The following is a 27,714-nucleotide window of genomic DNA, read 5'->3' on the forward strand; positions in this document are numbered from 1 at the left end:
TAATTGCATTTCTTATCTGAAGTATTACTATGACCTCATTCTATAAGTATGCTCATGAAAAAAGTAAAGCAACAATTGGAAAACTTAGACCTACTCTTGCACTTAAGTGCAAGACAACAGCTGTTCCTAGTTTAGACCAGACTGTAATATCCTTAGATAAGTACACCACTATCCAAATCTGTCAATGTAAGCAATAACATTCATTTTCGGATTCTGGTATTACATTACTGGAAAGAATCCACAACTTTTGGGACTTGCTAGCAAATTTACAGAAAATGACAGTGCCACATAAGGAAATTATTATTGCTAACTAATGTCAATCTTTTTATACAAAAATGTACAATGTTGTTTTGCACTAAGTGCTTATGGATAATAAAATGCTATTTTACAACTTCAGCAATAGGTAAATTGGAGCTTTTTACACTAAAACAGAAAAACTTTGAAGGGAATTTAATGCAAATTCGCAAAATTGGGAAAGGTTTTTCAGAGTAGAAAGGGAAAGATTACTTCCATTGGTTACTGAATTGGTAGCAAGGGACATGTGTTCACGATTTCTTTTTCAGAACAAAAGGAACTTAGAAAAGCGTTCACAGAAATAAATTCTCACAAAGAAGTAAACAATACGGTGCAAGGGCAGGAAAGTGAGATTAGAGCAAACAGTTCCATTAGAACAGCTAGCACTGGTACAATGCCAAATGCCCTGCTTCTATGCTGAAATGTTGACAATTCTTTGAAGGCATGGAAAAGACTTTTGATTTCCTTAATTTTAAAAGTATCCCAATTAAGCCACAAGTAATAATTTGGATAATTTTCAACAATCATCTCAGATACTGACATTTTAATAACATTTTCATAATTATCTTGTAATCCTGGTTTATCAAAGGCCACTAAACAATACATGTAGTTTATCTATTAATGTACTTGTGATTATTGTCCCAGGTGGCAGGGACTTAGCCAGTGCAGCTGGGCTGTTAGGTATTACATTTATAATCCTACTTTGGCTTCACTTGATGCTGATCTATCTTCCTGTTTGCAGTATAAAAAGATGAAACTAACTGAGGCATTTTGTCAGCTGTCGAACACAGTGGGAGATAAAACATTTCAAGAATTTTTCCGATGAATATCCTGTTATTGCTGCATCTTTAGTTTTAGTATTTTACTCTCTAACAACACCAATGAATGAATTCAGGAAGAAAACACAGCATCAACAAGCAGGACTACTGCCAATCCGCGTGTGGTCGGTTTCTCTCTATTTTCATGTACATACTTTCTTTTTCTCTGTGACAATCTATATTTTCTCTCAGTAACACAAGGCTGCAAGTTTTTATTCACATTTTCTTACATTTAGCTTCAAATATGAATCCCGGGCATTCTGTTTCTTCCAACTGCTTGTCTTACGCATGTTGATCACCAACACAGATAGGCAAGCCACTCTTGTGACATCACAAAAACAGCTGCTGCTGTTTAACTACTGCTAATAAGAACTTGTAACCATAATGTCCCATATTATCCTGTCCCAAATGCTTTAAATCCCATTAAACACTTGTGAAGCACTGTGACTCTTTTCCACACAGTTACCTACTACAGAAAATCAAGAACCAAATTATGTTTGTGCAGTCAGTGTTTTCCAGAAAAACTCAGAGGTTCAATTTGTTTTCTTGCAAGTAATCATTTGAACTGCGAGAATGTTAGCTGTGTCAATTTAAAATTTTGCTTAATTGTTGACATTTTAATCTAACATTGCAATGAAGATTCTGAGTCCAACATAAATGTACAAAAATCATGTTGCTGACTGTTGGACAAAGTGATGAACAATTTACTTCTTGGTGCAACTTCATAGAAAAACTCATATGGCCCAGATGCAAAACATTAAGGCCCTTCCCTCCGTTTGCAAAGATAAAAGGAAAAAAACTCATACTTTTGCAGTATACAAAAGTAGATTTCTGTGAGATTCAATCAAAATAAGATTTCATATCAGTGATCTGTACTCAAGTACCTCACTAAAAAGCAATGACTTCTGTAAAACAATTTGTTAAAAAATTGGAATTATAATCTGAAGCTATTAATATCACCGAGAACTACTAGATCTATTCTTTTCTGATATATAAGAAAAGTAAGAAGAACAGCTCTTACTGAAGAAGGTCACTGGGCTCAACACATTAACCCTGATTTCTCTCTTCAGACGCTGCCAGATCTGCCGATATTTCCAGCGATTTCTGTTTTTGTTGCGGATTTCCAACATCCGCAGTTCCTTTGGTTATTTTTATCTCTTTTCCACTGTTGCGAATTTAATGGTGGAACAGATTATTTTTAAATGAGTACTTTGGAAAAAGTGGGTATAATGATTGGCTGCACCAGTGGTCGGTCTTCAAAGCCATTGTTGATGAATATCAATAATTGAATTGGCATTACATCACAGGTTCACAGTATAAAAATGTACGAATAATAGATCAAGATATTAGCAAAAGCTAATGGATGAGGTGCCGCCTGTTTCTTGGGCATGAGTGCCATTCAGGTTCCAAAATGAATCCGTGCCATGTACACACTTCTGAGGCAAAGCTTACTGGACAGCTTCTTGGAAAAACTGGAACATTGACATCTCAACCCTCCACTGTCTCTTAACCTCATACAACTGAACATATCTTAAGCAGGGTAAGGCATCCCCCAAAGCTTGTTTGAAAGGGTTAATCATTAGAGGTTAGTGCTTGTGGATTTTCTTTTCTCGCTAATCCCACAGTTCTGTGTATTATATTACTTCTCATGGATGTTTAAAGTTTCAAAAGTATACAGGGAGCAATGTGGCAGGTGTTGAAACAATTTTTTTTGAATTCAAATCTTCTGCATAAACTCGTTGCTTTCAGATCATGGTGCACTAATAAGTGTTCCTCTTGGAATTGACCATAGCTGGCAAAACAAAGAGATGGTGCAGAACAACACTATTTTCTGGGAGGGAGAGCAGGTGGAGGACAAAAGAACTCTCAGTTGGAGTTCATATTCATCTAGGTTATTCAGGAAGCAATTCTCTTACTTGAACCACATTTGAGATGTCAGCACTTCAATTAGCAGGTTGTCACTGAAACTTGCCAATTGCTGCAGCCACACCAATTTTATGGCAGCGTCACGATAAAGTGTCAGAGCTGTGAAGATTATCATGGCTATGAATATTTGTGCATCTAGCTCCTCTCAGGCTTATGCCAGAGACATTATCAACATAAACAGCTTGTAGTCCACTGTTCCATAAGGAAGATCATGGAGGCAAGAGATAACTTCGTCAGTGTTCCCTCTTGTTAGAGTTAAGTAGATGGAGTGAGTTCAATGATTTGCAGGCTTCTCCATGTTGCTGGGTGCTATTTGTTTTCTGGGTAGGTGGCATTTACAGGAACTGAAAAGTATTCCATTTCCTCAGCATGTGTGAGATCTGACCATAGGTAGTGCATTATGAAATAAATGTCTGGTATCCTGACAGCAGTCATCATGCTTTCCCTTTGCAGTGATGTGCTGTGTCAGTTTTATTTCAACCAAATGGTAAATGAAATGGAGGCTACTGACGACATGGGCTACCTACTGAAGACATGCTCATTGTTCTGGTTTGCCATCCAATAAACATGCACAGCATGTGTACAGTGAGAGAGCTACGCTGCCACATAAAATGTGATAGATCAAAGCTAGTGACACTTCCAGAACTTGGGGGGGGGGGGGGCTAGGATATGTGGAGGCCTGTTGCATTCTACACAATCTTGTCATCATGAGGCAACACCCCTTGTCATTACCCATTAGATGAAAAGCTGATGCACAAAGGGGAGGAGGATATGCAAAAGTATCAAGAGGAAAACCTAGACAACCGCTTTCTACATGAACCGTACTTGACCAACTAATTCATTTGCAATACCAATAACATCAACTTCAACTCCCATTCAAAGATAGTCTTACAATCCTGATCTCCCTTTATCACTGGCCATCACATTGTCCACTTGCCTCCAATATAATCATAAAAGCTACAAATATAAACTTATAAATTCAATTTTGACATATATTTATAAATTGCAGCACCTTTTATGTTATTGTTTTAGTCGTTGTCTTCCATGTGTTTTTGGCTGGCCTGGTGCTCGACTGCAGTTCTATGTCAATCACTGCAGCATGGTTAGTGAAAGGCCGCTACGTTCAATGATCTTGGATGACAATCGCTGACGCTCATGATGCTTCAGACTGCAACATCGCAGCATGGGGTGAAACTAGCCTGGGATCTTTGGTTGAAAAGCAACAGCTTGGGCAGTGGTGAAGTGGCAGTTCTTGGAGCACATATGCTGCAATCCTGAGAGAACTTAGTAAATTCATGCTCCAGGACGTCATTGCCACGCCACCACAGGGCACATCAGTGACCACATAGATCACATTGCTGGACTTTTAACAGATATTGCAAGCTCTGTTGAACATTTGTATCTCACCCATGAGTATGCATAGCAGCATGGTGATCTTGAATGACTTCAGTCTGGGTTTCCCATTTGGTGAAGATTGCTTGTGCTCCAGTGAAAGCTGAGACACATTAGGTGTTGCATGACCACTGGCTTTACAAGTGTGATTATGGAGTTGGTCACCAGTTCCTGCTGAAAACGAAAGATTCAAACTCTCTGCAAAGCTTCCATCAGTATGGTCTCTCAGGATGCAATGTCTTGTACAATAGGGAAATTAGATGAAGACTGGGTGACTGGTTCTGGTCAGTCCTGAACTTTTAATTGCTGATTATTTTAATTCTCCAACACGTATTCCTCCGACCACTCATGAAGCATAGTGTAAGCTTGAAAATCAGTACTTGATCTTTCAGTTAAACACTGCATACTGTTGTGGATTTGACACTTCTGTCCAATATTTCATAATCATGCCTTTTTTTCTGCATGGTTCCAGTTGTTGATTTTTTGTTCTCTTATGTTCTCTTTTCCTTTTATTCTGCCCATCACTTATTTATTCATTGTTCCATTACCATCTCTGTGTGCCTTGTGTCATCATCTGTTTTGTTATTTAATCATTCTACCATCACCCTATTGTAGATCTATGCTCTGTTCTTGCCACCCAAATTTTTCCTGCATTTTTACTCATTAAAAACCTGCTACATCTCCAACCTTTTCCAGTTCTATCAATAAGTCAACAACCTGAGACATTAACTCTTACTCTATAAATGTTGCCTGAATTGCTGAGTAACAACATTTTTTGTTGTTATCCTCTATAACATTGTTTTTTTTTAAAAATGTCAGATATGCTGGTGTATTATTTAGTACTAAATAAACTACACACCATCACAGGTTGGTGACACTACCATTAAATCCATCATACGTAGTTCATCTGAGTTGGCCATGAGAGTACAACTTCAGAGTGAAGAGACGAGACAACACTTTAGAACTGAGATGATGAAGAATTTCCTCAGGCAGAAGGTGGTGAACTCATTGCCACTGTATGTTTTGGAAGCCAAGTCATTGACTGTATTTAAGACAGAGATGGAGAGGTTCTTCATTAACAAGGAGATCAAGTATCTGCAATGTGGAATGCCACAGGTGGGCACAGGGGTGCTGCTGGAAGTAACTAATAAGAACTGGACTTAAACATTGAGTAATAAAAACTGTAATGCTTTTAAGGGAATGTTCAGTTGATGCAACAAACTGGATGGTCTTTCGTAGAGCTAATAAAAGCGGAATGGATCAAATGCTTTCCTTTTGGCTGCACCATTCTATGACTTCATATACTGTTGAAAGTAAGTGTATCTAAAATAAGTTAAATTATAAATATACTCAATTTTATTCTAGACTCTTGAATCTTGGCTTCAGGTCAGAGAAGTCATATTAAAATTGTAAAATTATCCCTATTTTTCTTAGTGGATAAGACAAAACATTTGTTCCAAAAACAGAGACCTTAATGTCATCTAGCCTAAAGCAGATGGCCTATTTAGTCAATAGTCAGTCCAATATTTCTGTGATTAAAACTTTAGGTCATACAGATTATTATTTCTTCTCAGGGAGAAGATTTGTGCCATTTGGCTCCAAGATCACAGTTCTGGTTATCCCTCACTATCATTTCAGCTAAAGGACAGACTTCTCATCTTTAGTGCACTAATGAAGCTTTCTTTTCACATAGCATGGGAATATAGTAGGGGTGATTTTCCCTTTATAGGTTGGGTGCTAAAGAGTCTCAGAGCTGGCCAAGATGGATCTTAAGCTGAAACACTGCCTGCATTTTGATGCCTGAGGCTTGTGCTAGGAGCAGCTGCCCAGAGGATAATTAAGGGAATGACTGCCACTTTAATTGTCTGCAAACAGTCATTAAGGAGGCAGCATGGTATTTTGGTGGATAATGTTTGATCTAATTCCTTATTCTAATAGCAACATACTGAATGGAAGTAAGTAAGTTGTTGTAGAAAATGTCAAACGTGGTTTAATGAAAATAAACGTGGATTTATTCCTCACTTGCTGTTGGTGGATTTGGAATAGGACTTTTGAACCACACAAAGACAATTTCTGTGACACTGGTTAGAATAAAATCACTAACGCCCCATTAATATTTATTCTGGAAAATCTTTAATGACTTTATCTAAAAGCAGTAAACTCCATGCTACTCTATGCTATTGACACTTCACAGGATTCACCAGGAAAATAAGAGAGTTTGCTCACTGGCATTTTGTTTGGTACACTCTTGGTCACTGGCATTTTGCCAGTGGAACCCTTGGTCTTGAACAGAATTTAGACGAGGTCATTGTTGTCTATGGTCTGAAATGGTTAATGCTAAGAACTGCCATAAGCACCACCCACTACGGTGACGCCACATGGACTTGTGCTCCAACAGTTTAGGATCTTGTACGAGTGAGACCCAATATGATGTCCTTCTCAAAGTCTTCCCTAACAGTGGAGTAAATCTTATATCATTTTTGGTTACGGCCAAGTTGTGTAGAGCTTTTGCAGAGCTTTCTGCCACAAAATGTAGCAAGTTTTCTAACCCTTATCTTACCAAACTTGCCTCATTAACTACTTGCCCCACCCATATCCCTGCCGCTTCAGATTCCAAACCCAGTTTACCATGTGCCATTTCCACAATAATTCACCACTTAGCGGATATCTGAAATTCATGGCAGCCATCACATCTACGCTATCTTTAAAAGCTTTTTGTGCACCCAGTCTAGCACTGAGTGCTCATCAGCCTTCTGTAATTCCAAAATATGCCTCTGGAAGACAGGGTGAAGTTGATGCATCATTATGTAGTCAGGGACCTCAAGGTATGGCTAGACAAGGTGATGCAGAAACAGGACCTCCTCTTGTCCATGACTAGCAGTCCACAACACTAGACCATGCCAATTCCTGGTTTCCGTGTTGAGTTTTCTCGTTATAGAGTCATAGAATCAGAGATTTACAGCATGGAAACAGCCCCTTCGGTTCAACATGTCCATTCTGACCAGTTGTCCTAACTTAATCTAGTCCCATTTGCCAGCGCTTGGCCCATATCCCTCTAAACCCTTCCTATTCATAGACATCCAGATGCCTTTTAAATGTTGTAATGTACCAGCTTCCACCACTTCCTCTGGCTGCTCATTCCATACACATACCACCCTCTGCGTGAAAATGTTGCCCCTTAGGTCCCTTTAAAATTTTCCCCTCTCACCCTAAACCTATGCTATCTAGTTCTAGACTCCTCTACCCCAGGAAAAAGATCGTGTCTATTTATCCTATCCATGCCCTCAAGGTTTTATAAACCTCTATAAGATTACCCCACAACCTCAAAACTCCAGGGAAAACAACTCCATCCTATTCAGCTTCTCCCTATAGCTCAATTCCACCAATCCTGGCAACATCCATGTAAATTTTTTTTTTAGATTAGATTAGATTACTTACAGTGTGGAAACAGGCCCTTCAGCCCAACAAGTCCACACCGACCCGCCGAAGCGTTACCCACCTATTCCCCAACATTTACCCCTTTACCTAACACTATGGGCAATTTAGCATGACCAATTCACCTAACCTGCACATCTTTGTGACTGTGGGAGGAAACCGGAGCACCCGGAGGAAACCCACGCAGACACAGGGAGAATGTGTAAACTCCACGCAGTCAGTCGCCTGAGTCGGGAATTGAACCCAGGTCTGTGGCGCTGTGAGGCAGCAATGCTAACCACTGTGCCACCGTGCCGCCCCTAAATCTTTTCTTCTGGCTTGTTTGGCAAGTTTGGCAAAATTAAAAGCTGAGTTTTAATGTGGTGAGTTAGGTATTTAAGCAAGGTATTTAACAAACAATATTCCCCCTTAATTGGCTATTTGCCACTATCTAGCAATAAACTTGCCAAACCATTTACAAAAAGCATAAAAGATGGAGTGAGATGATGTCAAAATAGGCCTTGTCAGAATTATCTCATTCTGCCACAAATCTCAGCACATGTTGCTTCCCCACTATTCCACCCAATGTCCATCATGTGTAACCTATGACCAGCTGCTAAAATACAATGAACTTGCATATCTTATTAACTATGAGAGACTCAGCAAGTTAAACCAAGTTAGCAATTTCCTGCAGAATAATTCATAACTCTATGAATTGCAGGCTGCATCACAAGTTTGTGGTCTGTGGAAGTGGTCCCCAGTCAGAGTTCAGTATGGAGTGAACAGATATCAGAGGCCCTGAGACTAAATTTATTGTGTACTGGTCTAGGCTGGAGAAACAAGAAGTTAAAATAATTATTTACAGCTCAGATCAAGCGTTACTGCCTAAATGTGAAAATACCTTGAAACATAGATACAGAAGTTTTTTTTAAGATTCCCTACAGTGTGGAAACAGGCCCTTTGGCCCAACAAATCCACACCGACTCTCCGAAGAGTTATCCACCCAGACCCATTTCCCTCTGACTAATGCACCTAACACTATGGGCAATTTAGCATGGCCAATTCACCTGACCTGCACATCTTTGGACTGTGGGAGGAAACTCACACAGACATGGGGAGAATGTGCAAACTCCACACAGACAGTTGCCCAAAGCTGGAATCGAACCTGGGATACTAGTGCTGTGAGGCAGCAGTGCGAACCACTGAGCCACCATGTCGTGGAAGTAAAGGGGCACGACAGCAACATTAATCCAAGATTGCAGACATGGGGACATAGTAAAACCATTAACTGAAGTGATAAAGTTCAGCAGATTGAAGCAGAACTGGTATAACAGAGCAAGCAAGTTTGGTAAAATTTATTCAAGTTGCAAGAAAGGTGGGAGATCCTTCATAAGAACTACAATAAAGGCAGGAGTCATTTTCTTTAAGCTCTGAACAGCTGAATTCATATACTGAAGCTGCAAGAAAGGTGGAAAGCCTCCACTTTCGCGAGAGGAGGTGGAAAAACCCTCCAAAATGGTAGCAAAGAGTATCAGAACTGGTACTGCTGATGATTTTTTAAGCAAGCAAAATACATACCCACTGTAATAACTCAGGAAGCCTGAATGGAAAGGAACATAATTTATTTTTGAACACCAAAACAGAGTCACTACTCAAAGTATACATAGTCTAGTTCCAGACCAGAACAGAGGGTTCTCCAGATCCATTGCTGGGTCTGCTTTATATAAGGCTCAGGTGATGAGTTCCAGCGAAGCAGGTATTAAATTTATACTCAATGACCTTCACAGGGAAGATTAGTTAGTGATTCCTTGTGGAGATCATTGCATCCCCCTCTCTATGAGTCCAAGGTTTTCCCTCACTCCTGTGACGATGGGGCCTCTTGCATCATTTTGCCCACTGTCCCATTTCTGTTGCTTTCTGGATCTGGTCAGGGGTGTATATTAAGTACATGAATGTCTTTTCCACAAAGAACGGAGTCATTGCAGACAGGGGCTTGTCCTCAGTGGCATATGCACCAAAACAATCACCTCTGTGGGGGGGAGTTCCCATCAGAGGTGTTCAATGATTTTTTTCTAGTCTTCTGCCCCAGTTTTGACCATATATGATATTGATCCTGTTTTATTTAAGGGTAACTCCATAACTTAATTATGTGGACTGTACGTCCTCCTAATAATTTTTGAGACATAAAAAATACTTTGACTCTGTTGTGTTCTTTGAGTCAGAGAGAGATGTTTTATAGCTTTCACCTTCTCTTCAACAGAGTATATGAGTCCTTGTTGACTTTGTATACAAGGTACATTGCCTTGTTTACCTGGAATACATGCTTTCTTCCCTTTATAGTTGGATGCCAAACTCAGAAAAATGCCATAAGATCTCCATCAAGCTCTCCACATGTTCCTTTGCATTAGCTGCTGAGATTAATGTATCATCCAGATATACTGCCACTCAGGGCATTCCTTGGAGGATGTTCTCATTATTCTTTGAAAGGTGGCACAAGCAAAAGATACCACAGAAGGCAGGAGAGAGTACTCATACAGTCATTTGAAAGTACTTATAGAAATATAATTGCTGGATGAGCCCTCAGCGCTAGCTGGAGGTACATGTGGCTTGTACTCAATTTAGAAAATATGTGATCCCCAGCTGGCTTTCATACAAGTCTTCTATGCGTAGCACAGGGTATCGGTCTCAGTGGGAAACTCTAGACTGTCAATTCATAATCCCCACACAGACAGACCAAGCTGTTAGGTTTTATGACTGGGACTACTAGCCTGTCCCATTTAGCAAATTGTACTGGATGTATAATACCAACTTCCTCTAGATGTTTCAATCTGGCGTCTAGTTTAGCATATAGGGCATAGCTGACCGGTTTGATCTTTACCCTGGCACTTATTATCGTTCCAAGACCCTCTTGGAACATTTCGGGATACTTCCCAACAACTTCATATAGATAGCCGGCACCCATCTTACAGAACTGTTGCCAATCCAGGCAGATTTTCTGTAGCCAATCATTTCCCAAATAGTTGGGATCTGGCTTTTATATCACAGTAAGGGATGTGGGACTACCTGTTGCCCATGCATAACTGGGATTACAGTGGTTGAGAGTATGGTGCTGGAAAAACATAGCAGGTCAGGCAGCATCTGAGGAGCAGGAAAATCGACATTTCAGGCATAAGCCGTTCATCATGAGTGAATTACAGTGGTCCCAATAATACATAAGGGCTCCCCATTGCATGTGGCCAATCTAGCTTTGGTGTCTCGCAGGCTTAAAAGCAAGATGCCATATCAGACTTTCTTTGCTCCCATACAATAGATACAGCGGCACCTATGTCTACTTCCATGACGAGAGGGTGGCCTTTTAACAAAGTTTTGTCTTAATTGGAGCCATTTTGGGAGCTCTGATGCAATGTAGCTGTATCAATTCCTTATCCTCAGCTGATTTATTTGCAAAGCTCTGACTTAAGGTAGCTTTGCCTTTCAGCCTGGGCAGTATACGTTTTGCTTATTTCAGTAGCATTGTTTGGGTCTATGACTACAAGGGCAGCATGGATAATCCTACTCCTCGGTGTATTGTGGAGATACTTCCCTTCCAGTTCTGGAACCCTACAGCTTCCAACTCCAATCGCTCTTCCTTGGCAACCAATGGGAGCTACATTATGTATGGGGGCTAGAGCAAGGATGAAGACAGTACTGTCTATGGATCCCTGAAGCTTCTGAGCTTTTTTTCTGAATTTTCAGAGGAAAGGACCAGTTCTATGGCTTTCCTGAAGTTTAGAGCTGGTTCAGTCAGTAGCTTCATTTGTGTTGCAATTAATTCCACAAACTAAACCATTTGTTAACATTTTATGTTCGAGACAACAAACTATCATCTTCTAAGTCTGAAGAGAACATATTGTTAAATATTGTTTAAAAACCTCCATACCACCTGAATTTGTAAAGGTCAGAGACTGGCGGCAAGTAGGGAGTGTTAAATGTGATTATGTCTCAAAAAGAACAATATTAACTATGAGAAGAAATGTCAGGGAGATATTACACATGGGTCTGAAAGGGATAATACTGAGGAATGCCATAAGCACCACCCCCACTATGATGATCTCTGTACTTAAAGAACTGGTAGCAACATGTCACTGCAACACCTGTGAAACCAGGCAAGTATTACCAGTTGCTCTAAGAGAGAAGGTCAGGAGGGTGAGATGAACCTATTCATGACATTCCTTCTCCTCTGGATCCTCTCCACAAAGATCTCCAGTGCACTGCTCAAGAAACCTATAGGTTCTCCCACTTAGTCCTAAGACATTCTGAAGTGTATTGCTATAATGCTGCTAGCACACTCCACATCCACAGTGCAAGTGGACGCATGAAGCCCACATTTAACTGCATCCAAAAACTGTCTATAATAAGTACTTGAATGCTGAATCTGTATTTTATTGTAGTACTTCCAGGCAGGTTGAAGTTCTGGCAGTCAAATTAGGACCAATGTTTTATGCTAAATCCAGACTTTCAAACTGGCATGGTCAGAGTCATACAGCATGGGAACAGACCCTTTGGTCCAACTCATCTATGTTGACCACTTTTCCCAACCTAAACCAATCCCACTTGCCTGCACTTGACCCATGTTCCTCTAAACCTTCTAACTTATGAACTCATCTAAAAGTCTTTGAAACTTTGTCACCATATCTGCATCTAACATTTCCTCAGGTAGTTAATTCACATATGAACCATCCTCTGTATGAAAAAGTGGCCCTTTAGGTCCCTTTTAAATCTTTTTCCTCTCACTTTAAAAATGTGCCTACTAGTTTTGAATTCCCCCATCCTAGGGATAAAACTTATCTGTGCCTTCTTGATTTTATAAACCTCCTATTGGGTCGTTCCTCAATCTCCTATGCTTCAATTAAGAATGTCCCAGCCTACTCAGCCTCTCCCTATAACTCAAAACTTCCAGTCCCAGCAACATCTTGGTAAATATTTTCTGAACCTCAATTTAATAATATCCTTCCGATAGCAGGATGACCAGAACTGTACACAATGTTCCAAAAAATGGCCTCCCAATGTCCTGTACTTCAACATGATGTCCTAACTCCCATACTCAGTGGTCTGACCAATGAAGGCAAGCATGCTAAATACCTTCTTAACCACCCTGTCTACTGTAACGCAAACTTCAAGGAACTATGTACCTGAACCCCTAGGTCTCTCTGTTCAACCACACTACCCAGGACCCTACCATTGACTGTATAAGTCTTGCCCTTGTTCGTCTTACCAAAATGCAATGCCTCATATTTATCCAAATTAAACTCCATCTGCCACTCCTCAGTCCATTGGACTAACTGACCAATATCCCTTTATAATCTTGATAACCTTTATTAATGTCCACAATTTTTGGTGTCATCTGCGAACTTACTAAATATGGCTCCTATATTCTCATCCAAATTGTTTGTATAAATGATAAACAATAGTAGAGGGCTTTGGTAGAATGCACAGAAGGAACTCCTTCCATTGGTGACCAGATCAATAATTTCAGGGACGGAGATTTAAGATAATTGGCAAAAGAGCCAGAGGGGAGATGATTCATCCTTTGTTTCATGCTGTGAATTGTTATGATATTGATTACACTGCCTAAAAAGATGAAGGAAGCTTTCAAAAAGAATTTGGATATACATTCAAAAAAAAACTTGTTGGGCAAAGGGGAGACAGCAGATGAGCAGGATTAATTAGATTGCTCCACCAAGGAGTTGGCAAGACATGCTGGACCAAACAGCCTTATTATATGAATGATAGCGTACCCCTGAAATACCAGGCAGGAGTCAGGAATTGTTGTGCTTCTAAATTAAAATGCATTCTTGATTTTTTAAAACTGAATTTCAATTATAGTGCAACATAGGTTAATAGTAACTTGGCAGCATGTATGCATTTTGACCAATTTTCTTTTTTAATGGAATGCAGGAAGGATGCTGTTTTTCTGTTTTGTACCATCATCCAAGACAGATTTATATTAATTTCATTCAAATGTATGTGCATTTGGAAACATCTCTACTTCCAGCTGAGTGAAACATTGAGACTGTCTTTACAGAGAACAAAATCAGAAGATAATACATGTGTGGAAATGGCCATATTTTAAGCTCTGAGATAGTCACCATCTAGGAACTATTGTACATTACAGCACGATATATTTATTGGATAAATGATGTTTCATCTGCATTTACTTAAAATTAAGATATGCTAAGATATGGGGGAGGCACGGTGGCTCAGTGGTTAGCACTGCAGCCTCACAGGGACCTGGGTTCAATTCCCACCGCAGGCAACTGTCTGTGCGGAGTTTGCACATTCTCCCCGTGTCTGCGTGGGTTTCCTTCAGGTGCTCTGGTTTCCTCCCACAGTCCAAAGATGTGCAGGTTAGGTGAACTGGCCATGCTAAATTGCCCATAGTGTTGGGTACATTAGCCAGGGGTAAATGTATGGGAATGAGTCTGGGTGGGTTGCTCTTCGGAGGGTCGGTGTGAACTTGTTGGGCCGAAGGGCCTGTTTCCGTACTGCAGGTAATCTAATCTAATACAACCCCTGTGCTGTTTTTCAGACAAAAATGAGACAAATATCTCCATCTTCCTGTAATATTTTATCTAATAGTCTCAGGCTGTATATTCTCTTGCCTTCCATTCTTTATGGGCTGGAGTTTACAGCCATTAATGTGGTAAATCTACCCACACCTTACCTCCTTCAGTGTGATTTATGTGAGATATGGTATAATGTATAAGAGATACAGTTAGTAAGTTTGCAGATGACACCAAAATTGGAGGTGTAGTGGACAGCGAAGGGGGTTACCTCAGATTACAACAGGATCTGGACCAGATGGGCCAGTGGGCTGAGAAGTGGCTGATGGAGTTTAATTCGGATAAATGCAAGGTGCTGCATTTTGGGAAAGCAAATCTTAGCAGGACTTATACACTTAATGGTCAGGTCCTAGGGAGTGTTGCTGAACAAAGAAACCTTGCAGTGCAGATTCACAGCTCCTCGAAAGTGGAGTCGCAGGTGGATAGAATAGTGAAGAAAGCGTTTGGTATGCTTTCCTTTATTGGTCAGAGTATTGAGTACAGGAGTTGGGAGGTCATGTTGCGGCTGTACAGGACATTGTTTAGGCCACTGTTGGAATATTGCATGCAATTCTGGTCTCCTTCCTATTGGAAGGATGTTGTGAAACTTGAAAGGGTTCAGAAAAGATTTACAAGGATGCTGCCAGGGTTGGAGGATCTGAGCTGCAGGGAGAGGCTGAACAGGCTGGGGCTGTTTTCCCTGGAGTTACGGAGGCTGAGGGGTGACCTTATAGAGGTTTACTAAATTATGAGGGACATGGATAGGGTAAATAGGCAAAGTCTTTTCCCTGGGATCAGGAAGTCCGGAACTAGAGGGCATAGGTTTTGAGTGAGAGGGGAAAGATATAAAAGAGACCTACGGGGCAACTTTTTCACACAGAGGGTGGTACATGTATGGAATGAGCTGCCAGAGGAAGTGGTGGAGGCTGGTACAATTGCAACATTTAAAAGGCATTTGGATGGGTATATGAATAGGAAGGGTTTGGAGAGATATGGGCAGGGTGCTGGTAGGTGGGACTAGATTGGGTTGGGATATCTGATCAGCATGGACAGGTTGGACCGAAGGGTCTGTTTCCATGCTGTACATCTCTATGATTCTGTGATGGCAGGTTGGCAATCTAATGTCATCCCACCAGTCTCTAATAAAATGGAAGGCAAACAGCTGCTAAAATTAAGACTGCCCAGATGCTCATTTTAAAAATTCAATTAACAAACCACTGAGTGAACAAGTAAAGTCTATGAGCAACCAAACCCTGCCATCTTCAGAAGAGACTCAGCTGCTACATACAGCCATGGCCCAATTTATAGGCCTTGCATCCACCCTTGTGCCAAATCCATACACCTGTTGTAACACACTCCACATTTTTAATGTCATAATTCCATGAAACATTTTTAACATCACAATCCCATCTAGCTTGAATAGCACTAGGAGTGTATAATTTTTAATTGAATAGTTTAAGACACTTATAATCCTGAAAAGTATAAGTCTTTTTCATCTTTCTACCTGGTTTTCACAGAGTGTTCTAGAATTTCCCAACAGCAAGGTAAAACTTACAACTTGTTCTTTTGTATGGTACAGCTTGTGGTTTTGCAGGAGTCTTGGTGAGTTGTTGCAGCGGATCTTGCTAATCGGATAGAGGTAATGTTCTTGTTCCTTTTCATTCAGGAGTGGTGTAAACACCTCTTACTTTGACTTGCCAGTAACACCCCACTTGGTTCTGCTGCAGAAATCTCATGATTTCGGCCTCCACCTTATTTTCAATTCAATTAAGTTGCACCATCGGTGATGTCATCACGTTGTGGCTTTAGAATGCTAACTAGGCCCAGTTTGGATTTTGCGGGAGCCTTGTCCATGTCCTGAATTAGGTTTTTAAAATCTTTTAAAAAGGTTGGATTTTGGTTGGCCTGATCTTGATGTTTTGACATTGCAATCAACCATTTTCCACTGTCAGTGTAGGGGAACTCTCTTATTGAGACCATAATTTTTTATGATAGTGAACTTTATAATTCTTTTCTACCTAATTTTCATATGACCTACCTCATCTGGATATTGTAATTTTACAGGAGCGGATTGAAAATTTGAACTCACAGGATACACCTCCTTCTTTCTACTGTGCAGGCACAGTTCAAATTTCAAACTCACATCCCACATCTCAGACAGGTGGGCCTGTGATGGAAACTATGTGCAACTAAAAATATATACTTTATGGATGAATCAGTTTTCCAAGTCTGTTTTTTTGTCTGCATGTTGAAAACATTATTGCTCAGCTGAATAGTGATTTGAAGAAAGAGGAAGTAGCAATAAAGAAATTATTTGAGCAATTTCACTGAAAGAAAGAGGTTGGTTTTGTGGTAAATTTGGTTTGTGAACAGAAGATTTAAGAAAAAAGGGGATGTTATCTGCTCAGTTTTTTGTTGATTACTTAGTTTCAGCTGGTTATCTCTCACAGCATTATGACTCAGGAACCTTTATTTAATCAGATATTGATTAGTAACTTTGATAAGAATTATTTAAACCAATCACATTTTCTTTAAATGCGACACTTTGATACAACATGCCTTTGCGGTTATAGTTTCAGACCTGATGACTTCAAAAGGTAAGAGTCTAACATTGTGTGCTTTACTTACAAGGCACAACTACAGCAAGTTGTATTTTTTATAACACTTTAACAAAATAAAATGTCCCAAGATACTAGGCAGGGCAATATAAATTCCAATATGATTCCAAAACATGACAAGATGTTGGGGAAATGACCAAAAGCTTGATCTAACAAATTTTATGGAGTATTTTAGAGTGCAAGATAGAGAGACAGAAAGGCTTATGGAGTGAATTGCAGGCCTTAGGGCCAAGGCTTGGTCATCAAACAAGTTATTTAAAATTTGGGATGCTCAAGACATCAGAATTAGAGTGGCACCAATATCTTGGAATGACTTAGGACAGAGAAGGGAAGGGGTGAGGTCAGGGAGAAAGATGGAAGTTGTTTAGGGGTTTTGGTTGACCTCAAACTAATGGTGGGTAAAACATGGGAGGCCAGACAGAAGTACATTAAAATAATAGAATGACCACAGACAGTTTCCAGAATCAAAATGTTATGGAACTAACCACTGAACAGACTATCTTAGTTCTTATTGTGTGCAAAGGGAGAATAATTAGCAATCTTAAAATGAGGAATGTTCTGGCAAAATACAACTATGGGAGTAGGAAAGTGTGACTGTTAATTATCAGGGTAGGGGAACCAAGAAGGAGAAGAGGAGATATAATTATGTTAAATAGGTATAACACATTTGATACATGTGAGGATAAGGCTGCAGACAGGTGGAACATCAATAAGAGAGTCTGTTGGACCAGGCAGAGAGGGTGATGTTGAAAGTGAGCGCAGTAACGGAACAGAAACTTGCATTAATAGCAGTTTTTAGATTTCGGGGGATTTGCAACATATCTGTAATCACCCTTCTGTTGTAAGAGAATGGTGGAAGAACAAAGGACATTTTAAAGAAATTGCAAAAAAACTTAGAAAAGGAAAAGGAAGTTAAATATTTGTAATTTCATGTGGGACAGTGCCATCATGATTAATATGGAGGAAGTGCTGAAAAGCACACTTAAAAGTTGGGAACCAAATTTAAAAAGGAGCTCATGGGTTGTAGATACATTTAATCGATCTGTTCAGAGATGGTATTACAGACCTCTGGAACAAGTGAGTCTTGAACCTGAATCTCTTGGCACTGAGGTGGGGTCACTGCAACTGTGTCATAGGAACCCTCATCTCATAAGTGGTCTTAGGATTACAACATGAGGCACATGTTAATTGTCATTGAGACTGATAGATCAGGAAAGTGAACGATGGCAGGAGGACTGGTGTGAGAAGTAGGCTGCACCGCTGGAACAGTCTCACCTGAACTTGCACATAATCAGTCCTCACAGAAAGGACGGTCTGTGGGTAAAGCTTTCAATTAGTAAAATAAGTGAGTTGATCTTAAGGAAATAGCTTGCAACTAAGTCTAAAGGATAAAAGAATCAGGAGGTGAGAGTACAGATCAAACCAAAGGTTGAGAGTACGGTGCTGGAAAAGCACAGCAGGTCAGGCAGTATCTGAGGAGCAGGAAAATCGACATTTCGGGCATAAGCCCTTCATCAAGAAACGTGGGAGGGCAGACAGAAGTATGTTAAAATAATAGAATGACCATATAACTTGAATGGTCAGAAACAAGTACAGGCATTGAAACAGAAAGTTATAAAAGTGTTAATCTCCTCACTTCTCCTGTAGTGGATATAGCTGAAACATAGCTATATAAAGACCAGAACAGGGAATGAAACAGCACAGGTTATACCATATTTAGAGAGGACATGGAAGGAAGAAGTTGGGTACAGCTATACTAATTAGAGATAACACAAACAAATGGACTATTTATACTGTACTTGGGATTCCTGAGTCTGCCATTATGTAAGGAGAAAAAAAAATCACTGATAGATGTAATGAGAAATGCAACTAGCCAATGACAGAAATATATATATGAAAACACTGAAGAAATAGTATTCACATCAAAATAAAGTCTGAGATAAAGATCGAAAATTATTTAAGTAATATAATAACCAAAGTAACAGATTGGAAAAAGCTCATTTTGAATGGATTAGAATGGAAAGAAAAGATTGTAACATATATTATATGTATAAAATATGATACTTTTAACAAAGCTTATCACCATCCAGGCTTTCATTGATAAAGACAAGCCTCAGAGGTTGAGGATGGCCTTTGTGCCGACAACCAATTGATGCCCTTAAAAGGCCAATTAAAGAAGAGTGTAGTATCAGCAGGTACAAATAGGGAAGAGGAATGACAGACAGAACACAGGCAGCTTCATCTCCAGGACACACCAGACCTGTCTTGCTTTCTCCATCTCCTTTGTGCTGGTGACCCTATTGCCACCAGCAGTTCAAGTGAAGGAACCTGTGTCGGCATCCTTCTGCTGAATGAGGCCCTGTAGGCCCAATAGGCCAAATTTCCCCAAGGAAGGCCTTCCAATGTATTCAAAATCACCAGGATGCTCCCTCTGTGAAGGTCAGGCTTGCATCTAGACATGGTGAAGAAGGGAAAAAAAAACCTTGTGAGACACCTCAGTGGCACAGGTGTTCAATCATTGTTTAGAATAAGCTCTGTTATAAATATATATCACTTGCAATTTTTTAATGTCTGGTACTGTATTCCAGAGAAGGTGTTCCAATTTTAAAGATATAAAGACTCTTCAATCAGCAAAATGATGTGATGCATGTCATTCACTACACTTGAATTTAGTTTGTCTTTCAAAGTCACGAAGGTGGGTGATTGAAGACAACCTCATCTGTCATGGAACTACATGCCTGTCAGATGGAGACTACATTCAACGTGCTACAGATGAATCTCAGGGACACTGAGGTTAACTACAAAGTCTGGGGAGGAGCCAGGGCTAGAATGTCCAAGAGGTAGACTTCAAGCAGATACCATATGAGAGCAATGGCAGAAGCTGTTATCTTACCATAGGCTCCAGGGAAAAAAGGTCTGTTCCATGCCTGGGGTTCTCAAAGTAAGGGTACAAATTTTAAAGGTATGAGGCGGGACATGTTCAACTCATATCAATTTACCATCATTGCAGAGCCAAGTGGAGAAAATAGTCCCACAGTCTGTGGTCCATAGTATTGGAAGTAGTAGTGAGGATTCTTGGGTATTGCAAAGGAATAGAGACTGCTTATTCCATTCTGAAGCACTGCAGGGATGTTGGGGATGTAAAGCACATAGGGAGAAGACTTAGGATGTGGGACAACTCAATGGTATTTACCAAGGGGTTGTCTCACTGATGTGACGGATGTATCTTTGATACAGAACCATTTTAGTGCAAACATACCGAAATGCAACACAGTGGAAGTACTCGCTATTATCACAACTGCTTTAGTGTTAACAATGGTCCTGGGCAAAGTCTGAGCATACACTTTAGCTTTTACAGAGGTGAAATTATCAGAGCCATTTGAAAGAGAAAACCAATATTTTATTGCATGCAAATCAAAGAGAAAAATGTTATTTGTTGAGTAATTGTATGGCATACAAGGAGCATATGTAGCCGACTGTGTGTACGAAATAATAACAGAAGGGGTCTCAACCCAGCTCTGACAGCATGGAACCAAGAGGCTATAAGGTCATCTCTAGCCTTACAGGCTTAATAGACCACCTTGTATTTCTCGCCTTAATGTTCCTCCTGGTCCATCTCGGGATTCTTGCCCTCATTCTCCTCCTCAGAGGTTTTCTTGGCTCTTATGTCTCCTCCTTAGCCAACACATCCCCTCATTGGCATCTGAGATTGTGGAGGGCACAGCCAACCATTATGAGACTAAAACCTCCTCTTCAGGAGGTCTGTTCCACAATGGCCATGGTTGAATAGAGGGTAGCTTTGTATCTGTCCTCAGCACCAGTCTGAGGATTTCTTAGAAATGCCATCAGTCAAGTATGAATGGGATATCCCTTCTTGCCCGGGAACCATCCTTGTGCGAACTGAAGCTTTTGTAAGAGACTGTCATCTGTCAGTGGTCCAGAACGTATGGGTCATGGTAGCTCCCTGGATATCTGCCATACATCTGAATATCTGGCTGTTGTGCCCACAAATGATTTGAACATTAAGAGACTGGAATCCTTTTCTGTGTATGAGGGCTACTGGTTGATGATAAAATGTTCTGACTGCTATGTTGGTGCAATCGATTGCGTCCTGTGGGAAACTTGTGAGAAACCAGTAGTGGTCAAGAATCCTAATGCCTTCACTGCCTGATTTGCTTTGTCAAGGAGGAAATTAGAAGAATCTGTGACCTGTTGCAAAGACATCATCAATGACAGCCCAGAATGTAGTTATGAATTGAAATCTGCAAAATGCCATAGAAATCCCCAATAGGTTCCTGAAATAATCTGCTGGCCGAGAGATTACAGGCAGCTGTTACGTTTATGCCTCCAAGATGGGATTGCCACCCAGTTTGCTGACCACATATCCTCATTCAGTAGTTGGTAATTGCTTGCTTCATCTTCTGCATTGGTTCTTAATCATCTGCAGAGAGTTGTACCTAAACTTGCAGATCCTGTTATGAGCAAGAGCTCTCCTCCTCAGTGGAGGCTCTTGTCCTGTTCTTTCTCCATCTTTGGATTGTACAGCTGCCGATGGTGGTTGCTATTGTTTGTTGTACCAGATGGAATTGTCCCTGCCGTCCTTTGGTTCTTTTGTAGTAATAATATTGCAAGGAGAATTGCTGAGGTGATCAATGCCATGCATCTTGAACTTGAAGCAGAATTGTGAGAACAGCAAGAGAAAGCACACATTCTTACTGAAGACATGCGCCACCCCTGACTACATTCCTCATGATAGTCCAAATGTGCTCTCACAGAGGTAGTGACATGCTTGGCCAAGGCCCTAAGCAATACATGCTCCATTTGATCTTGCCTTGCTTGTTTTGTTGAGAGGACCACATATGTACAACCACACATGTACAAGCATGCACTTAGGTATCTTGACCTCATAAAGGGTAGGCCAAGAAATTTTGCATGTGATCTTGGAACATAGGAGCTGTCAGGAGAAGCCCATATCCTCCACCAACAAACCTAACAGGAGTGGAGTCCTAGCAGCCTTAGTCATGTGTGAGTGTGTATGGCTTGTAGTACGAGAGACTATGTGCCTTGGTCACCAAAGTATGATGATGTTTTGAGTGAATGTACCTTGTTCCATTAACTCTTGTTATCTCAGATATCACAAGATGCCCATCAGGGCACAAAATCCTCACAATGAGTCCTTCATCAGATCAAGTCAGAATTGGATGGCATGAAGAATGCTAACTTAAATAACTCCACAGAGGCTGGTACCCTGTCAACCAGTCACCCTTTATTCATACAAGAAGAGTACTTGATATTGTTCCAACTTCCTCAGAGTCGGTTCTCAGAGTGAACAGAACCTCTGACACTCCTGTTAGACAGGGCTTCCTGAATGGACCAGGTTAATAGCCCCAGTCTGGGAACTGATATTCTGTGAGGTCCACCTGGCTGACCTCGTTACAATCATTACACTAACAGTCTGCTGAACTATGACTTGAAGGCAGAATGCAGCATTACATAATCAGTCAGCTGACAATTATTGGACTAGGCCTTTACTAGGCCTTATATACCAGCTATGAACTCAACTCCTTTCAGAAAAGCAGTAATGAACTCCACCAATTTGGGCATTGCTTTGTCAATATCAAAATGTTGTTGCAGAGTTGACTTTCAGATCAATATGGTGAAATTTAGGCTTTTAATTTGCTGCAAAGACTTTCAGGCTCTGCCTATAACCTAAAAAATAGCCACCATTCTTCATGTTCCAGGCATTCCCTATATGTCTGACGATCCTTCACTCTCCCATTTCAGTTGCTCTCCTTTAATTGACCATTAATATCCGCTTTACCCCTTGGAGCCCATGGCCATTGAGGTGCCACTTGATCTGAATGATTTCCATGTTGTTTAGAACCAAACTGTATCTCATGACATGATCCATGAGCACCGACCACATGCAACTCTCATTCATGGACTTTGGCATCTGGCATTTGCCAACCCCCAACGAGCCTGAATTTCAGGGCAGGTGACTGACAGGTCATAGAGTCATATAGCATGGAATCAGATCCTTTCCAACCATAATCCCAAACTAAACTCGTCCTACCTGTTTGCGGTTAGCCTATATCCCTCCAAACATTTCTTATTCATATACTTACCAACGGTCTTTTAAATGTAACTATACCTGCATCCACCACTTCCACCTGCACACCACACATGAACCACTCTCTGTGTAAAAAAGTTGTCTCTCATGTCGTTTTTGAATCTTTCCCAGCAACGTCCTGGTAATTTTTTTCTGAACCCTCTCCAGCTTAATAACATTCTTCCTATATCAGAGTGAAGGGCTTTTGACCGAAACGTCGATTTTACTGCTCCTCAGATGCTGCCTGAACTGCTGTGCTTTTCCAGCACCACTCTAATCTAAACCCTACATCAGGGTAAACAAAACTGAACACAGTACTCCAGAAGAAGCCTCACCAATATCCTGCACAACTCCACGAGCTGTCCCAACTTCTATTCTCAAAGATCTGAGCAATGAAGGCAAGCAGGCTAAACATCTTCTTAACCACTCTTCCTACATGTGATACAAAATTTAAAAGAATTATGTACCGGAATTCCTAGGTCTCTCTGTACTATGGACACTACCCAAGGCCCTACTTTTAATTGTACAAGTCCTACCCTGTTTGTTTCCTCACATTTATACAAATTAAACTCCATCTGCAGGTCATCAAATTTCAGCTGAAAAACATTAAATATTGGCACATTCATAAATGTGAAAAGCCAAGAACAGTGGAGCTTGAATGACATTTAAGGGGACCATGTAAACAGATAACTAAAATAAACTGACTTGACATATGAATAATGGAATGTCGGCCCCGGTATCTTGAAGATTAGAATAAAAATGGCAGACAGTTACACAAATTGTGATGGGGCCAAATCTGTAGTTTTGGTACAGTTCTGAGTGCTATTCCATGAAATACAGTGACATTGAAGGAATGAATGCAGATTCAACAGAATGTTAGCAAAGATTCAAGGAGTAAACTATAAGGAGAGTTTATATAAGCTAGAACTGAATTCATCAGAATTTGGAAGATAAGGGATTATTTTATTAAGATTTTTAGGATATTGAAAGAAATTCATAATCTTGTCTTAGCGTCTCTCGCCCGTAGGTGTTCAAAGTTTAGGAGAAGATTTGTAGCTCGGGTGCTCGTTGTTGTGGTTCTGTTCGCCGAGCTGGGAATTTGTCTTGCAAACGTTTCGTCCCCTGTCTAGGTGACATCCTCAGTGCTTGGGAGCCTCCTGTGAAGCCCATTGCAGATACCAACACCTACCAAAAGAGGGAGTTTGACCCCACCCCACAGCTCACCAATAGGATAAACAACACACTGAGGAATCTACAAAAAAACGGACAGATAACCAGGTCTGACCTACAAAGAATGAAACCTGAAAGCAACCACACTCCCAGATTCTATGGACTACCCAAAGCGCACAAACCAGACATACCACTCAGACCCATAGTATCACTACCAGGGACACCATCACACAAACTGGCCAAAGAACTACAGCAGAAACTGAAACACCTGATCAGCGGATCCAGACAATCTATACATTCAACACAGGAATTCTTGGACATCATCAGAAATATACACATAGACAAGGAAGAAACTATGGTCTCATTCGATGTAAAGGCACTGTTCACCTCCATCGACAAAACACTAGCCAAAGAAACAATAGCCAACCTGCTGGATAGACATAACAGACAACAGGACGTTGAACCTATCAACAAAGACGACATACTTAAACTACTGGACTTGTGCCTCACAACACACTTCACATTCAACAACCAAATATACGAACAAATCAACGGAACACCCATGGGCTCACCGATCTCTGGACTCATAGCAGAAGCAGTAATGCAAAGGTTAGAACAAACAGTCTTACCACAAATTCAACCCAAACTCTGGGTCAGATACGTGGATGACACCTTTGTAATAATTAAAAACACAGAAATAGAGAACACACACCAGATCATCAACGCCACACTCACAGGAATCCGATTCACTAGAGAGGAAGAAAAGGACAACCAACTCCCATTCCTAGACGTGATGGTACAGAAAACACCGAACGGAGAATTCACCACAAAGGTTTACAGGAAAGCCACACACAGAGACCAAGTCCTAAACTATGAAAGCAACCACCCCAACACACACAAACGAAGTTGCATCAGGACACTATTCAAAAGGGCCACAACACACTGCAGCACTCCAGAACTACAAAAAGAGGAAGAGGAACACCTATACAAAGTATTCACCAAAAACGGATACCCTCGCAATTTCATCAACAGATGCTTAAGGGAGAGACAACGGAACGAGGACATGCCGCAACCCAAAGGACTAGCCACACTACCATACATCAGGAGCATTTCTGAACTGACATCCAGACTACTGCGACCACTAGGACTCATAACAGCACACAAAAAAGGCTTCACAAGAGGCTCCCAAGCACTGAGGATGACACCTAGACAGGGGATGAAACGTTTGCAAGACAAATTCTCAGCTCGGCGAACAGAACCACAACAGAAATTCAAAATCTACGGAGACAAAGGTTTCCTGATGGTGAGGGAGTCTATGACAGAGACACGTAAGCTTAAAATCAGAGCTAGTCCATTCTTTATGCAAAGGGTTTTAGAAAGATGCAATTGTCTCTCCAAAAATGCAGTAGATGCCAGATCAATTAATACATTCTAATCTGACAGATACTTTCCAGCTAAGGGCATTAATGGATATGCAGCCAAGGTGAGCAAACTGAGATAACACACAGATCATGAATGATCTTATTGAATGTCAGAACAAGCTCAAGGTGCCAAATGACCCACTTTTGTTCCAATGTTCCTAAGCCCCAGTTCAGGTTTTGGAGCATTAAGCTTGGGTAACACCTCACTGCAGTTTTGAGAGAAAAATATACTGTCAGAGTTACCATCTTGTTGACAAGATGTTAAGCTAACGATACACATAACCTCACCACATACTTCCATAAAACCATTAACTGAAAAAGAAAGCAGGAGTGTTAGTGAACATGTATCCCTCAACCGGTAGATTATCTGGTCACTTATTTCATTGCTGTTTATTGATTGGCTGCTGTATTTATTACATATAGCAGTCACAACTGTTGCGAGTAATCAATAATTTGAGAAGTACTTTGAGATCATGTGAAGACTTTAAATGTGATCCATACTGCCACTTTAAAAGTCTTTAAGCTGATAAGCATGGCGAGTGTAGCTTTATTTCACAAATCTGCAAAATTACCCAGTTTACTTCAGCATTCTCATTTGGATCAACTGAAACAGAAAGAGAGAATAGTAGAATGATAGCAATGATACTGGACTAGTCATCCAGAGACCTGCAATAATGCTCTGGATAAAACAGACCATGTTAACTGACTAACCAAAGTGGATCCCAGGGTTTTGCTGTATTACTTGGGTGTGATATAATTGCATTAAAAATAGATTGTGTTCTCTTCACAAAAAAAATGTTTGACCCATTTTCCATGACCATAAGGATCTTTTAATCAGATTAATATAAATATTACAGTGAAGATTTTGCAAGGCTCTTGAACGGAGAATCAAGTGTAGAGATGTGTGCGTTTTATTCACTGCATTCCCTCTTTTCTGGCTATTAAAATTAATCACTGAAAAAAATTGGGAATATTCATCAATCTTTCTGACTACTATGTTTGATTTTTGGCAACATGTGCCCCAAAAGTAGGGCCTAGCGAAATATATCCTTCTGACTATTTCAGTTGCTTTAAGGCAATATTGTAGACGTGTTAGGTGTTTCTGACATGTCTTTCAATGACAATATGCTTTCCTTGAATGAAGATTACGTAGCCAAACACCAATAATATTGAATATGTATTAACTAACTACATATAAGCATCATATAATGTCACTTGAATTAATATAAAAGTTCTGTCAGTGTGACCCTTTCAATATGAATGGAGATACAAAGTTAAAAAATTCAAACCCATTGATAGTTAACAGTAGTCAGTGACCCCTTTGGAGTGAAGGTGGTACTACAGTACTTAGACAAAAAAAACTGGTCAGGTTCGTTCTGCTCAGATTTAATGTTAAAATAAATCTTACCGTAGAGAGGTAAGAATTGTTTTAACATTTCAGATGGGTTAAAATCCAAATGGATAAAACATTTCCTTTACTAATAATACATGTATTTATATTGGGAAGTACTTCACTAGTAAGCTTTTTCAAACTGGTCAACAAATTGGGAATACTAAGGACATGGTAGCTATTGCAAATCAAAAGTCAAGACGTTTTGATGTTGACATAAGCCACAATAGAGGAGCTCAAAGGATTTGTGTGTCCTTTGAACCTTGAGTTGGCAACACTGAAATCACGAGTATTTTTTGTTTTAATGATATGTGTTCTTTTAATTTTAGATGCATTTAATGCTAGTCACGCCTTTTCCATCAGGATATCCATAATGATGTTAATTCAGCAAGATTATTATTATTCCAGTTTTACTGAGCAACAGCTTGCAATTGATTACAGTACCAGGAAATCATATTTGCAGTATACAGAATTAAACAACCATTCTTCTTCAGTTTAATGTCTTTCAAATTGAAAATATTACCAGAATTATATTAACAGTCATATTACATTACCCAGCTGTAGATGCTTGCATTATAAAA

General features: G+C 40.2%; 1 protein-coding gene across 5 annotated transcripts in view; it reads right to left on the minus strand.

The window, feature by feature from the left end:
- sugct (succinyl-CoA:glutarate-CoA transferase) overlaps positions 1–27,714 on the minus strand; it is a 423,980-nt gene that overhangs the window by 56,847 nt on the left and 339,419 nt on the right. Inside the window, exon 14 of one of the 5 annotated variants that reach the window (XR_011960715.1) lies at positions 19,299–19,495. The exons of 3 other annotated variants lie outside the window; for them this stretch is intronic. The gene's annotated coding sequence lies outside the window, so the exon portion shown is untranslated. The remainder of the gene's footprint in view (positions 1–19,298; positions 19,496–27,714) is intronic. One more of the 5 variants, XR_011960714.1, reaches the window with a different exon arrangement.

The sequence above is a fragment of the Chiloscyllium punctatum genome, chromosome 5 (genome assembly GCF_047496795.1).
Source record: "Chiloscyllium punctatum isolate Juve2018m chromosome 5, sChiPun1.3, whole genome shotgun sequence".
Lineage (NCBI taxonomy): Eukaryota > Metazoa > Chordata > Chondrichthyes > Orectolobiformes > Hemiscylliidae > Chiloscyllium > Chiloscyllium punctatum.